Source organism: Gavialis gangeticus, unplaced genomic scaffold (genome assembly GCF_001723915.1).
Source record: "Gavialis gangeticus isolate Ggan-Ray unplaced genomic scaffold, GavGan_comp1, whole genome shotgun sequence".
NCBI lineage: Eukaryota > Metazoa > Chordata > Crocodylia > Gavialidae > Gavialis > Gavialis gangeticus.
The window spans coordinates 112,325,110-112,338,500 of NW_017729031.1; the positions used below are offsets into that span (position 1 = coordinate 112,325,110).

Sequence of the window (13,391 nt, forward strand, 5' to 3'; positions counted from 1 at the left end):
ATGGTACTACTGTCTGAAGCCCTAACTGAGACTTAAGAGAACTTACAAACTTATTGGTAAACAAAAATAACTTTTTATTAAACACTAACTATTCAAACTCCTTTTCTACGCAGCTTCTTCCATTAACGTGTCCATGATCTGCCTCACCATGCCAACAGCCTCTATGCTGGCCATCATGTTCCTCTATCTGGAACACAGCTGAATGCTTCTCTTAGGAAGATCCTCCTTACCAAATCAGTACCCTGGAGTGCTACTCCTCAGCTGTAACAGCTCTTTTTTGAGGAAGCTACTAAATCTATCAGCATTCGTCCTTGCTGCTCTTTCTCCTCCTCCTTAAAAACAAGGAGAAAGAGATCTTTTCTCAGACTTGTGTCCTTGGGCACTCAAGAGCAGCTATAGTGAGATCAGCCATGGGTACAGGGAATTATGCTGGAATAACAGTAAATATAGATAAGGAATTTTTACACTGGTGTGACTTGGTAATAACTGATGAACTCCCAGAAGGGTTTGCATTTCATCTCAGGAGCTTCTTCACACTTTTAGGCTCTTCAAGATGCTAAATACCCCAATATTTATGCCCCTGCATGGACACTAATTTTTTTCTAGGCATGAAGAAAGACCTAGGGTGTGAGATCTACTTGGGATGGTTCCCTTTTCCCTTAGCTGTTGTGGAACATTTACCAGGAATTTGTGGGTAGTGGGCTCAAGAGAAGGGTGAATATCGTAGTCTGCCTCCAGAGGGTCCTAACAATATGCCTAGTTTTGCAGGCCATGTTTTTTTTTTTTTTTGGGAAATTTTTTTTTTTTTTTCAGGGTCCCTGCTTTTTTTTTTTTTTTCAGGGTCCCTGCTTTTTTTTTTTTTTTCAGGGTCCCTGCTTTTTTTTTTTTTTTCAGGGTCCCTGCTTTTTTTTTTTTTTTGGGACCACAACCCTTGTCTGTGTCCCAAGTGCCAGATGGAATCAGTTATCCATGGTATCTAATGGGCATCTTGCCATCTGTCCTGTCCAGCTACTGGAGATGGTCATACCAGATGACAGTTTTGCCTGATAGAGCTCTGTGGGTTATGGGTAGGGACCTACTAAAATCATGATTTTGTGTTTTTTTGGAAACTCTGATTTTTGGGCAGGCTCTGTTTTTAAAAAAAAAAAAAAAATGCAGGTACCCTGAAGAAAAAAAAAAAACTTACCAAAAATAAAATGCTGACTCCCTCTGGGAAGCCAGCAGCCCTTGTGGCCACTGCGGCCCAGCCATGCAGCCCAGCAGAAGGTGGGGTGCCACTGGCATGCTTAGATGGCTACCACTGCCACCCCTTGCAGCTGATTGACTGTGAAGGCTGCCCATCATATGGCCCTGCCCCTCTCCACCAATCAGCAGTGAGGGATGGGGCTACATGATGAACAGCCCACACAGCCAATCAGTAGCAAGGGGCAGGACTACCAGGGTGACTTGGCCAGTCAGAGACATGTGGGGTGGGGGGCGCTGCATTTAGCCAATGAAAATGGCTGCCAGCCAAGCAGTCTGCCCATGAAATTGGGTGGCAGTTGCCTTGAGTTTGCTAGGCCCCTAGTTATCGGGTCTCCTATAAGAGGCAGGGTTTGGCTTTCAGCATTTGAGAGGGTTTGCATGGTTACCTCCTAACTTCCTATGACTGCCTTGCCCCAGAAAACAGAACCACAGTATGGCATGTTATAGACTTTTCCTGCAAAAAGGCAGCCTTTAGTTCACTTTAAACTCTTCCCACTCACTCTGGACCTCTGTCCCAAGGAACCTTGGCACAGCCACTTCAAAGTCTTTCTTTTCCAAAACTTGCCATTCCTTCTGCTCTGAGAAAATCCCTGAGGTCCTGGCTTACGGGTGACCATATGAAGGTGTTTGTATCAGAATATGGGATGCTAATCCTACCTGAGACTATGCTGTTTGCTGCCGGATCTCTTGGAGACTCCCACATCCTGCCTGTAGGATGCCCAGCATAAGCTCTAGTTGACAAACGTTCCTCAGGGCATTTGATAGTGCACCAGTGAAGAATCAGTTACTGAATGGACTGACTGGTAGTGTCTGCTGTGCATCATGGAACTGTGCAAATCCATTGCCATTTTGCCTTTTTAAAGAGAGCTGCGATTATCATGAAGATTGGTCAGGAGGATGGGGGTGCCTTCTCTGCTATTTTTTCCCTTCAGTCTTCTCTGATTTATGCTGTGGTTAAAAACTTAGAAAGGCAAAAGCTTCAGGGGAGTCTGAAGTCTTTAGGGAGAAGGGGATTTATGAGGTTGCTTATGGATTCTTAAGCAAGCACTGCCTTTGGATGAAGAGGAAGTGAAAGCAAAGTGCCTTGCCCCTGCCATTGCCCCTCACTCGCCGCCCACATCTGATGCTCCTCACTTCCGACCCACAGGTCCCTGGCCCTGCTGGTGCCTCTCACTTGCCACCCACAGCCGTTCCCCATCCCTGCTGGTGTCTCTCATTTGCGCCCCAAAGGCCCCTGCCTCCCCCAAGTGCCAGGGCTATGGGGCCAGGGATTCAGGTCTGCAGCCCCCTGCCTCCCAGTAGCAGGCGCTAAGCCCTGGCTGCCACCCACAGGAAGTGGCTGCTGCAGTGGAGTGGAACGCAGAGACTAGCTCCCCCTGCCCCACGGGCAGCATGGCTAGAACAGAGCCTGTTGCGGGCATAAGGGGAAGCAGATTCAATGTGCTTGCTGTAGGCTTGGGCTCCCTACCCTGCCCCCAGGACCTCTGCAGCCCAGTGGGTGGGACCCAGCATTGCAGGGCAGAGTGGGGCCAGGTGGAGAAATTTGTTGCTGATGGGAGCTGCCCCTTGCCTGCCCCAGAGCAGTGAAGGGCATAATTCCACACTGCTGCCCCCTCTGCTGCGGGGCAGATAGGGGACACCTCACTGTGGCAGTGTGGGGGTCATGGCAGTGGCATCTGACTTCCCTGCCCTGTTGTGCTGGGTCCCATCCTCTGGGCCCTGGAGGCTGCGGAGGGAGGGCAACAGGGCAGGGAGCCTGAGCGCACAGTGGCCAGCCTGTGCCTACCCCTGCCCTGTGCACAAATCTGGGGGACACATGCTCCACATGCTCCCCCTGGGAGTGCGGGCAGCAGTAGGGAGCCTGCCCCCCTTTCCACCCTGCTCCCTGGATGAGCTGCCTGTGGCCCCAACCTGCTCCCTCTCCAGGGCCCTATGGCTGCACATTGCAGCCCCAAACTCCACACATGCCCTGGCTGGGCATCAGTCCTAGTCCTAGCCCTGCCCAACTCTTTTTCTCCTTCCCTCCCTCACCATGGGAGCCTCAATCCTACCCCCCACCCACCTCAGAGTTACCTCTGGGGAGCTGCTCTTCAGGCTGCCTGGCAGCCATGTGCATGTGTGTGTGCGCGCATGCACATGGCATCCCCTGCCTGGCTACCCTTAGCCTGATCCCCTAGCCTCTTGCAGGCTGGATCTCTGCCAGCCTGCAATGGCAAACCCACCATATCCCGTGTTTTATCTCCTTTTAAGGAGAAAATCTGGGTTTTTCTCCTCAAAATGAAAAAAATATGGGTTTTACTGTGTTTTCTGTGGCGAACGGAAAACCTGGATCCCTGCTGTTGAGGTTGGGTTATAAATTGTGTTTTGGTATCCTGTGGAGGTGGAAGTGAAAACCTCACAGAGTGCTGGGATGTGCTATTTAATAGTCTCTCAAACATGACAGTGGCAAGAAAGGTAGGAGACTTGTCCTACAATTATTTTTGTGCTTTTCAGATTTTGTCAAGTGCCTGGATTGAACTTGGCCTGTCTTTTTTTTTTTAAGTTCTGATTTTTATTCTTTTCTAATTCTGCTCCCTTTAGCAAGGTACAATAGACTCTTACTCTTCTATTGCAGTGACATGATAAGGGCAACAATATCTTAGCAGCAACCTTTCCCTGGGAAAATCTTTTTTTGGACCCAGAGTTGTTAGACATGCCTCTAGATGCACAATACTTTTGAACCATCTCACTGCAACATAACTACAGCAGTCCTCTATCATCTTTTAGTCAGTTAAGATAAAAAGAGAAGCAGGTAGATCCATAAAGCCTGTAATATACCAGAAGTATTATAGCTGCTTGTAGACGTGGGGAGGGGGGAGGAACTCCCAAAGCTTTACTTTAAACTCGGCACACTCCCACATCAAGCCCTGTACATGCCCAGAAGAGGCAGCATGTTAGTTACACCTGGCTTTCCCAGCATCTGTAGGGATCAGGAGTTTGCTTTAGTGGGGCTTTTTTGGCTTTTTTTATCTAATAGCCAGTTGAATTGGCTTTAGCTAAAAGCACCAAAAAGCACTGCTGAAGCATCCAAGTCAAAGTAACACGCTGCTGCTTCCAGTGAAGAACATTTTGTTTTTGTTTGTTTTCACATCTTTTAGCGCCTTTTGTCAACGAACAGGATTCTGTATACATGTAAACACTGATATGGGTCACAGTGAGTTTCATTAGGTGTTAAGCTACAATGACCAATTGATACAAAGAACAAAGGGTCAAATCATTACATTTTGGCTTGGTTTGAAATACCTGCAAACGTGAGTTATGCTTGATTAAGGGTAAGTTGAAACAAAGTGAGGGCATCAAATTTAATGCTTTGCAACTCAACTAATATTTACAAGCAGTTTTTGTAAAGCATTTCATTTTTTAGAATTATCCTGGGATAATAGGATGAGATTATTGTGGTTATGTACTTCCTGTCTCCAGTGGGAAATGAATATCAAATTTCAACAACATGAGATGTAGTTTATCTGATAATTAAGCAGAAGGCATTTGGTGCTAAATTTTGTTGCTTTTGTGGCTTTCAGATTTTTTTTGTTGCATGGTGAAGGGCACTTCTGACTCAGAAGTTTAATTCAATTGCAGATTTTAAGGTAGGAGAAACTTTTTTCCCCCCCTCTCTGTATTTTATCTATTATAGAAAATAAATGATTTCTTTAACCAGAACTGAGGGGGGGGGTGGAGGGCAAGTACTATTTTACATGTTAATTTCTATGGTAATTTTTGATAACGAGAAGAGGTAGAATACTGCGGGGGGAGAGGGGCTCTTTTTCTGAATCAGTTTATAGTTCTAACCTAACAATTTGCAGTTGAAAAACTGCATAATGTTTCTTTTCCCCTTATTAATGTAGGAGCCTTACCTGTCTTTTTTTAGTTTATAGATAAATATAACAAAAGTAAAATAGCATACTATTTACATGCACACTTCTATGTTTATATGTTTTGATAAACCTAAGATCAAACTAAATTATAGTCAAGAAGTGGACGTTTCCGTTATAGGCTGCACCTGAACTACTTGTTGAATGTTCTCTGAAATCTGGATATAGCTATAGCTATATTTAAAAAAAGCTTGAGCTGATAGATCATTATAAAATACTTCATTTTATATGTGTGTATGCATGTATACTATGGATATGTCTTAACAACTTTAGTTACAGTTGTGTTTTAAAAGTGGTTTAAATTATGGCATACATTCTTGGGGTTGTTTCCCATACAATAGGCAGTAAGCTGATGTGAAATTTTATACGGGTTTACTTTTGTGCCACCAAGGGGCATAATTTTTTTTATGTAATTGTTGTTTAACACCATAGTAACTTTTTGTATTTGGGCTCTGGCTAAGAGTTTATCTTTGTAGGCCTACATGTGCTGACTGGCTCTCAAAAAACCCGTATCTGTTAACATGGAATTTGCTGGGGGGAATATGTTGAATACAAGTAATGCAATGTGTAGATATATTTTTTGGGGAAAATATATAGAACAGTAGAAAGATTCATCAGCCCCTAACCATTATTGATGCCTGCTGCTGGACTGTCTCCAATTTGTCTACATCCTTTCTGTAGTGGGGGAGCCCAAAACTGGACACAGCACTCCATATGTGGCCTCACCCTGCTGATTGGTTGGGAAGAGTTGCTTCCCTCAATCTGCTGGCAACTATCCTACTAATGCAGCCCAGTATGCCTTTAGTTTTTTTGGCAACAAGGGCACACTGCTGGCTCATATTCATCTTGCCTGTCCACTGTAACCCCCAGGTCCTTTTCTGCAGAGCTGTCAGTCCCCAGGTGGTACTGCTGCGTGGGATTGTTCTGTCCTACATGTAGGACTTTGCAGTTGTCCTTATTAAACCTCATGAGATTTCTTTTGGTCCAGTCCTTCAAGTTGTTGAGGTCTCTCTGATTCCTGGCCCAGCTCTCCAATGTATCTTCTAGTCTCCCTAGCTTGATGTCATCTGGAAACTTCCTGAGAATGCAGTCCATCCCATTTTTTAGATTGTTGGTAAAAATATTGAACAGGACAGGTCCCTGGACTGACCCCTTGGCTATTCCACTTGATAACTGGCTGCCAACTAGACATCAAGACATTAAGCCTGATGATCCAGCCAGTTTTCTGTCCACTTTACAGACCATTCATTCAACCCATATTTCCTTAGTTTGCTTGTGAGAATGTTGTGGGAGACTGTATCCAAAGCTTTGGTAAAGCCAAGGTGTATCATGTCCACAGCTCTCCCCACACTCACAGAGCCAGACATGTCATGGAAGGCTATTGGGTTGATCAGGCATGACTTTTATTATTGATGAATCCATGCTAACTGTTCCTAATCATCACCTTCTCCTCAAATTTCTTAGAAATGCATTCCTTGAGAACCTGCTCTATGATTTTTCCAGAGGCTGAGGTGAGGCTGACAGTTCTGTGGTTCCCTGGATCCTCCTCCTTCCCTTTCTTAAAGATAGGCAATATATTTGTCCTTTTCCAGTCATCCAGGACCTCTCTCAATTCCTATGAGTTTTCAGAGATAATGGACAGTGCCTCTTTAATCACATCATCCAACTTCCACAGCCCCGTTGGGTGTGTCATGTCCTGCCCCATGGGCTTCTGCATGTCCAGTTTTTCTAGGTAGTCCCTAACCTGTTCTTTCACCACTGTAAGCTGCTCACCTCCTCCCCAAACTGTGCTGCCAGGTGCAGTAGTCTGGGACCTGACCTTGCCTGTGAAGACTGAAGTAAAAAAGCTGTTGAGTACTTTTTCACACCATCTTTCTGATTGCCTCTCCCATTCAGTAAGGGACCCACACTTTCCCTGATCTTCCTCTTGTTACTGACATACTTGTAGAAACCCTTCTTGTTACCCTTCACATCCCTTGCTAGCTGCAACTCCAATTGCACTTTAGCCTTTCTGATTTTATCCCTGCATGCCCAAGCCATACTCTTATACTCCTTTCTTGTTGTTTGCCCAAGTTTCTACTTGTAAGCGTCCTTTTTGTGTCTTAGCTCACTGAAGAGATCCCTGATAAGCCAAGCTGGTCTTCTGCCATACTTGCTAATCTTCCTGTGCATTAGGATTTCATAGATATTAGGGGCTGGAAGGGACCTCAGGAGGTCATCGGGTCCAGCCCTCCTCCCATAGGAGGGAAGTCAGCTGGGATCAAGTAACCCCAGCAAGAAATAAATCCAGCTGTTTTTTGAAGGAATCCAGAGTACGTGCTTGTACCACTGCTGAGGGGAGTTTGTTCCAGACCCTGGACACATGTGCTGTAAAGAACTTTTTTTTAATATCCAGTCTAAATCGGCCTTCCTAGAGTTTATGGCTATTAGACCTTGTTATCCCTTGGGGAGCTCTGGTGAACAGATGTTCTCCCAGGTCCTAGTGTACCCTTCTTATGAAGTTGTAGGCTGCCAGCAAGTCCACCCTGAGCCTTATCTTCTCTAGACTGAACAGTCCCAAGTCCCACAGCTTCCCCACCAGGCCTTGGATCATACGAGTGGCTCTGCTCTGGACTCTCAAGCTTCTCCACATCCTTCCTGAAGTGGGGGGCCCAATACTGGATGCAGTACTCCAGCTGCGGTCTCACTATGGCCAAGTGAAGTAGAAGGATGACTTCCCTGGTTTTGCTTGAGATGCATCGGTGGATGCACACCAGAGTTTGATTAGCTTTGCCTGCCACCGCATCATGCTGGTGGCTCATTCATCTTGTGGTCAATCAAGACCCCCAAGTCCCTTTTAGTCATGGTGCTAGCAAGCATAGCACTGCCAAGCCTTTAAGTATGCTGAAGGTGCTTCCTACTGAGGTGCAGCACCTTGCACTTCTCTGTGTTAAAGGTCATCCGGTTTTGGTTGGCCCATCTTGAGAGTGTGTCCATATTGGCCTGTATCCCCAGCCTGTCCTGTGGTGTGATGGCACTCCCCCGTAATTTGGTATCATCTGCGAACTTGGCGAGTTCACATCTGACTCCTGAATCTAGATCGTTGATGAAAATGTTAAAGGGTACTAGCCTGAGTACTGAGCCCTGAGGGACTCCACTGGTAACACTGCACCACGTTGATTTGCTCCGTTCAACTAGTACTTTTTGGGTCTGACCCTGTAGCCAGTTGCCTAACCATCGGACTGTATGATGATCTAGGCCACAGTTCCCCAGCTTAACTGTGAGGACATCATGGGCAACTAGGTCAAAGGCCTTCTTGAAGTCCAGATAAATGATGTCCACATCATCTGCCTTGTCCAGGGCATGTGTTAGCTGGTCATAGAAGGAGATGAGGTTGGTCAGACAAGACCTGACAGTCACAAAGCCATGTTGGCTGGCATTCAGAAGCTTGCTTTCTGTTTAGTTTGGCATTGATGGATCCCTTGACAATTTTCTCCAGGATTTTTCCAGGGACGGACATCAGACTGATTGGTCTGTAGTTCCCTGGGTCATCCCTCCTCCCTTTCTTGTAGATAGGGGTGGTACCACGTTGGCTTTTTTCCAATCATTTGGGACCGTGCCCAAGTGCCATGATTTTTCAAATATCCCTGCCAGGGGGGATGCAATGATGTTTGGCAGCTCTTTCAAGACCCTGGGTGCATTCCATCTGGGCCCACGGACTTGTGACTGTTCAGTTTCTCAAGGTGTTCCCTCACCTGATACACATCAATTTGGGGCCTGTCACCCGCTCCCAGATTGGTTTGTGCCATTCCTGGCTGTGTGATCTTTGTAGGAGAGTGAAAATTTGATGCAAAAAAGTCATTTAGCAGATTGACCTTCCTTGGGTATCTGATAGTTTCATACTTAGTAGGGTCGGAAGGGACCTGAGCAGATCATCAAGTATGACCCCCTGCCGTGTCAGGAAAGAGTACTGGGGTCAAACGACCCCAGCAAGGTGATTGTCAAGCCTTGTCTTTAAAGACCTCCCGGGTAGGAGCCAGCACCACTTCACTTAGAAGTTGGTTCCAGATCCTAGCTGCCCTGACAGTGAAGTAGCACCTCCTGATGTTTAGCCTGAATCTACCCTCTGTCAGCTTGTGACTGTTATTTCTAGTCATGCCTGGTAGTGCTCAGGGGAACAGGGACACCCCAATGCCTGCTGGTCCCTCTGACTAGTTTGTAACAGGCCACTAGATTCCCCCCTCAGCCTTCTCTTGTGGAGGCTGAACAGGTTCAGGTCCTGTAGCCTCTCCTCATAGGGCCTGCCCTGCTTCTCCCTGATCATGCAAGTGGCCCTCCTCTGGACCCTCTCCATGTTGTCCACATCCCTCTGGAAGTGCAGCACCCAGAACTGGATGCAATACTCCAGCTGCAGCCTGACCAGTGTTGCATAGAGGGGGAGGATCACCTCCTTGGACCTGCTCGAGATGCATCTGTGGATGCATGACAAGATGCGGTTGGCCTTCCTGACTCTGTCCCCACACTGCCAGCCCATGTTTATCTTGGCATCAGTGATGACTCCAAGATCCTTTTCTGCCTCTGCACTGATAAGAAGGGCGTTCCCCAGCCTGTAAGTATGGTGCTGGTTCTTTCTCCCCAGGTGCAGCACCTTGCACTTGTCAGTGTTGAATCCCGTCCTATTCTCATCCGCCCACCCCTCTAACCTGCTTGGGTCCGATTTGTAGCCTATTCCTTCCTTCTAATGTGCCCGCATCTGCCCACATCTTAGTGTCGTCAGCAAATTTGAACGGGGTGCTTTTTACCCCCTCATCCAAGTCACTGATGAATATAGTGAACAGTGCAGGCCTGAGGACCGAGCCCTGGGGGACCCCACTGCCCATCTCCCTCCAGGTCGAAAATGAGCCATCCACCACCACTCTCTGGGTGTGGCCCTCCAGCCAGTTGGCGACCCATTTGACTGTGTAGGTGTCGACACTGCAGTCCCCCAGTGTTTTAATGAGAACGGGGTGAGAGACAGTGTTGAAGGCCTTCCGAAAGTCCAGAAAGACTACGTCCACTGCTACCCCTTCATCTAAGGATTTGGTGACCTGGTCGTAGAAGGCCACCAGGTTGGTCTGACAGGACCTGCTGTTAGTGAACCCGTGTTGGTTGCCCCTAAGCATAATCTCCCCTGCTGGCCCCTTGTGGACATGTGCCAGAATAATTCTCTCAAAAAGCTTTCCCAGGATTGAGGTAAGACCAACTGGCCTATAGTTTCCCAGGTCCTTCTTCCTCCCTTTTTTTGAAGATGGGAACCACATTGGCCTTCTTCCAGTCCTCTGTCAGTTGCTCCATTGGATATCTTAGGGGCCCAGTACTGTCCTTCTTTTTCCTACTTCCGACATTATCTAAAGAAGGACTTTTTGTTGTCTTTGATCCCCATTGCAAGCCTAAGTTCGGTTTGTGCCTTGGCTTTTCTCAACTGCTCTCTGCAGGTGCGGGCGAGTGCAGAGTAATCTTTTTTTTTTGGTAATGCTGTCTGTTTTCCACCTGGTGTAGGCTACTCTTTTGAGCTGAATGAAGTCCAATAATTCCCTATTCAGCCATAGGGGCTTTATTGCTCGTTGACTGCATTTCTTGTGAGAAGGGATGGCTTTACCCTATGCTTCAAGGATTATGTTTTTAAGTGATGAGTATTCCTCACGTACTCCCTTTTCTGGAGGGGTGGGGGGTCCTCTGATTGCCTAACTGATTAGTTCTCTCAGTTTGCAGAAGTCTGCCTTCCCAAAGTTAAGGATTTCTGTTTTACTGAGGAGTTTGCCTGCTCTTCAGGAAACTAAGAAGGTGACCAATTCATGGTCACTATGGCCAAGCTTCCCCTTGATCAACAGATCGCTCACCAGGTCCTCTCCTTTGGCCAGGACCAGATCCAGCAGTGCATCTCCCCTAGTTGGCCCATAGACCTCCTGGGTTAGGTAGAGGTCATCGATGCATAGTGAGAGAACTACACAGCCTGTCAGATTTGGCCATGTGATCATCCCAAGAGATGTCAGAGAAGTTGAAGTCTCCCATGATGATAAAGCATCGGGATCATGTGACTTTGATAAGTTCCATAATAAATTCCCGATCTAGGTTTCTTGGTGGAGTGGGGGGTCTACAGTAGATTCCTACAAGTAAGTCACCCTTCCCATGTTTTCCTCATATCTTGACCCAGAGGGTCTCAAGATGCCCTTCCTGGTTTGGAAACTGAATCTGCAGGGAGGTGAGCTGATTTTTTGACAGAGCAACTCCCCCACCTCTCCTCCCCATATGATCTTCTCCTATACACAGTGTAACTTAGTGCCACTGACCAATCATAGGCGGAGTCCCACTAGGTCTCCATAATTCCTACAGGGTTGTAGTTATTATCACATAAGAGTCGGGCAAGTTCCTCATGCTTGTTTCCTAAGCTCCTGGTGTTTGCATACAGGCAGTTAAGTCTGCCATGTGAAGCCTAATGCTTCCCTGAGGGGCCTTTCCTTGAGCTGTTGCTCGAGTGGGATCCCTTAGGCTGCCCAAAGTATTGGTAGTGTAGCTGACATGACCTGGACTAAAACGGCTAGTAGACTGCCCATCCCCCAGCGGTCTCAGTTTAAAGCCCTGCCAAGGTCAGTCATTTTGTCCAAGAAGAGCTTCTTCCCTTTCCAGGTGAGGTGGAAGCCATCCCTTCCCAACAGTCCACTCTCTGAAGTGCAGACTGTGGTTGAGAAAGCCAAACCCGTCACAGTGGCACCATCACCGGAGTCTTTTATTCACCTTGCTGGTGCACCTGTCTGTCTGGAGCCTATGTTCTGCAACAGAGAGGATTGAAGAGAAAACTACCTATGCCCCCAGACCCTTGAGCCCAGCTCCCAGAGCCCTGTAGTCGTACATGACCCAGCCGGGACTTCTCTGTGCCATGTCATTGGTGCCCACATGGATGAGGAGCATGGGATGGTGGTTGGAGGGCCGGATGAGTTTGGGATCTTCTCTGTCACATCTCGGATACGAACTCCAGGCAGGCAGCAGACCTCACAGGCCAAGGGGTCAGGGCGACAGATCGCTCCCTCAGTAATGCTAAGAAGGTAGTCACCCACCATGATGACTCTGAGCCTTCTAGGCGCAGGTGCTGGTTGTCCTGTGTCTTCACACGCTGGAGCTGGCTGAATGGCTGGCTCTGTTGACGTGAGAGATGCAAAGTGGTTGTGCAGCTCCAGGGGTAACGCTGATGTTGCATCCCTTTGTCCTGGAGACAGCCATCTTGGCAACCCCAAGCTGGATGTCATGGCAGTTCCCAGGTTCCACCACACTGTCATGAGCCATTGGGTGGAGAGCCTGAAAGTAAGAGTCCTGCTTTGTGTCCCTAATGGAGCGCAGCTGCTGGACCATTGCCTGGAGTTCCCTAATCTGGCACTCCAGGGCCTCCACCATTGAGCACACCCCATAAGTGGGGGTATCCGAGCCCCCAAACCCAGCTGCCCGCGGTCTTGTTAGGTAGTTTCTACGAGGAGCCAGGGGCTCCATCTGAGTGGAGACTGAAGCTGAGGGTCCCGGGGGGGAGGCTGCAGGCTCCGTCTGGGTACAGATCAGAACCATGGGCTCCGTTTGGGTGGAGACCTCAGTAGTGTCAGAGCAGGAGAGTCCAGGTGCAGGGGGGAGCTTCGTGGTGTGACATGCCCCACCCACCATGGTCCATGTAGTAGTCTGGCTATTATTATGCAGATCCTTGGCTATGGCTTAGTGCCTGGAGCCTTGGGCCCACCTGCTCAACCTCCTGTGCAAACTCCCACACTAACTTGTGTGTCAGGCAGACAAGCGCCCCTGGTTGCACAGCTTTCTGGGGGGCTGGGTGAAGTAGGAGCTGGGGCAGGGCAAGACCCTTCTTAGCTCCTCTTGGCTGCCTCTCTGCAGCTGTGCTATCCCTCTCCCACCGCAGGCCTCACTCATCTCTGGCTCTGCTGGGGGTCAGTCAGGGTTGCTCTGTGGTTGCTGGGGGGCTTTGGGGTGCCGGGGCCCGTGCATCTCGCACCACTCCTGGAGCCTAACTGCAGCTTTTCTGTTAGCAGGCCCTTTTTAAAGTGCGCGCGTGCACAATGGGCCTGCCGCCGGCACCGTGCTGCTCCCAGGCTAGGGGGGAACTCTACCTGCCATTTGGGGGACCCTGCCCCACCGGATAGGGACCAGTAAGTACCCTCCCCCCCTCATCCTCTCCCTGGGGGGCTGGGCTAAGTAGGGGCCAGGGCAGGGCGAGAACCTCCT

General features: G+C 48.4%; 1 protein-coding gene across 6 annotated transcripts in view; it reads left to right on the plus strand.

The window, feature by feature from the left end:
- Window positions 1–4,802: 4,802 nt before the first annotated feature.
- Window positions 4,803–13,391, plus strand: part of TANC2 (tetratricopeptide repeat, ankyrin repeat and coiled-coil containing 2) — an 848,255-nt gene continuing 839,666 nt past the window's right edge. For all 6 annotated transcript variants that reach the window (XM_019523590.1, XM_019523591.1, XM_019523592.1 and 3 more), the window contains exon 1: window positions 4,803–4,871. The gene's annotated coding sequence lies outside the window, so the exon portion shown is untranslated. The remainder of the gene's footprint in view (window positions 4,872–13,391) is intronic.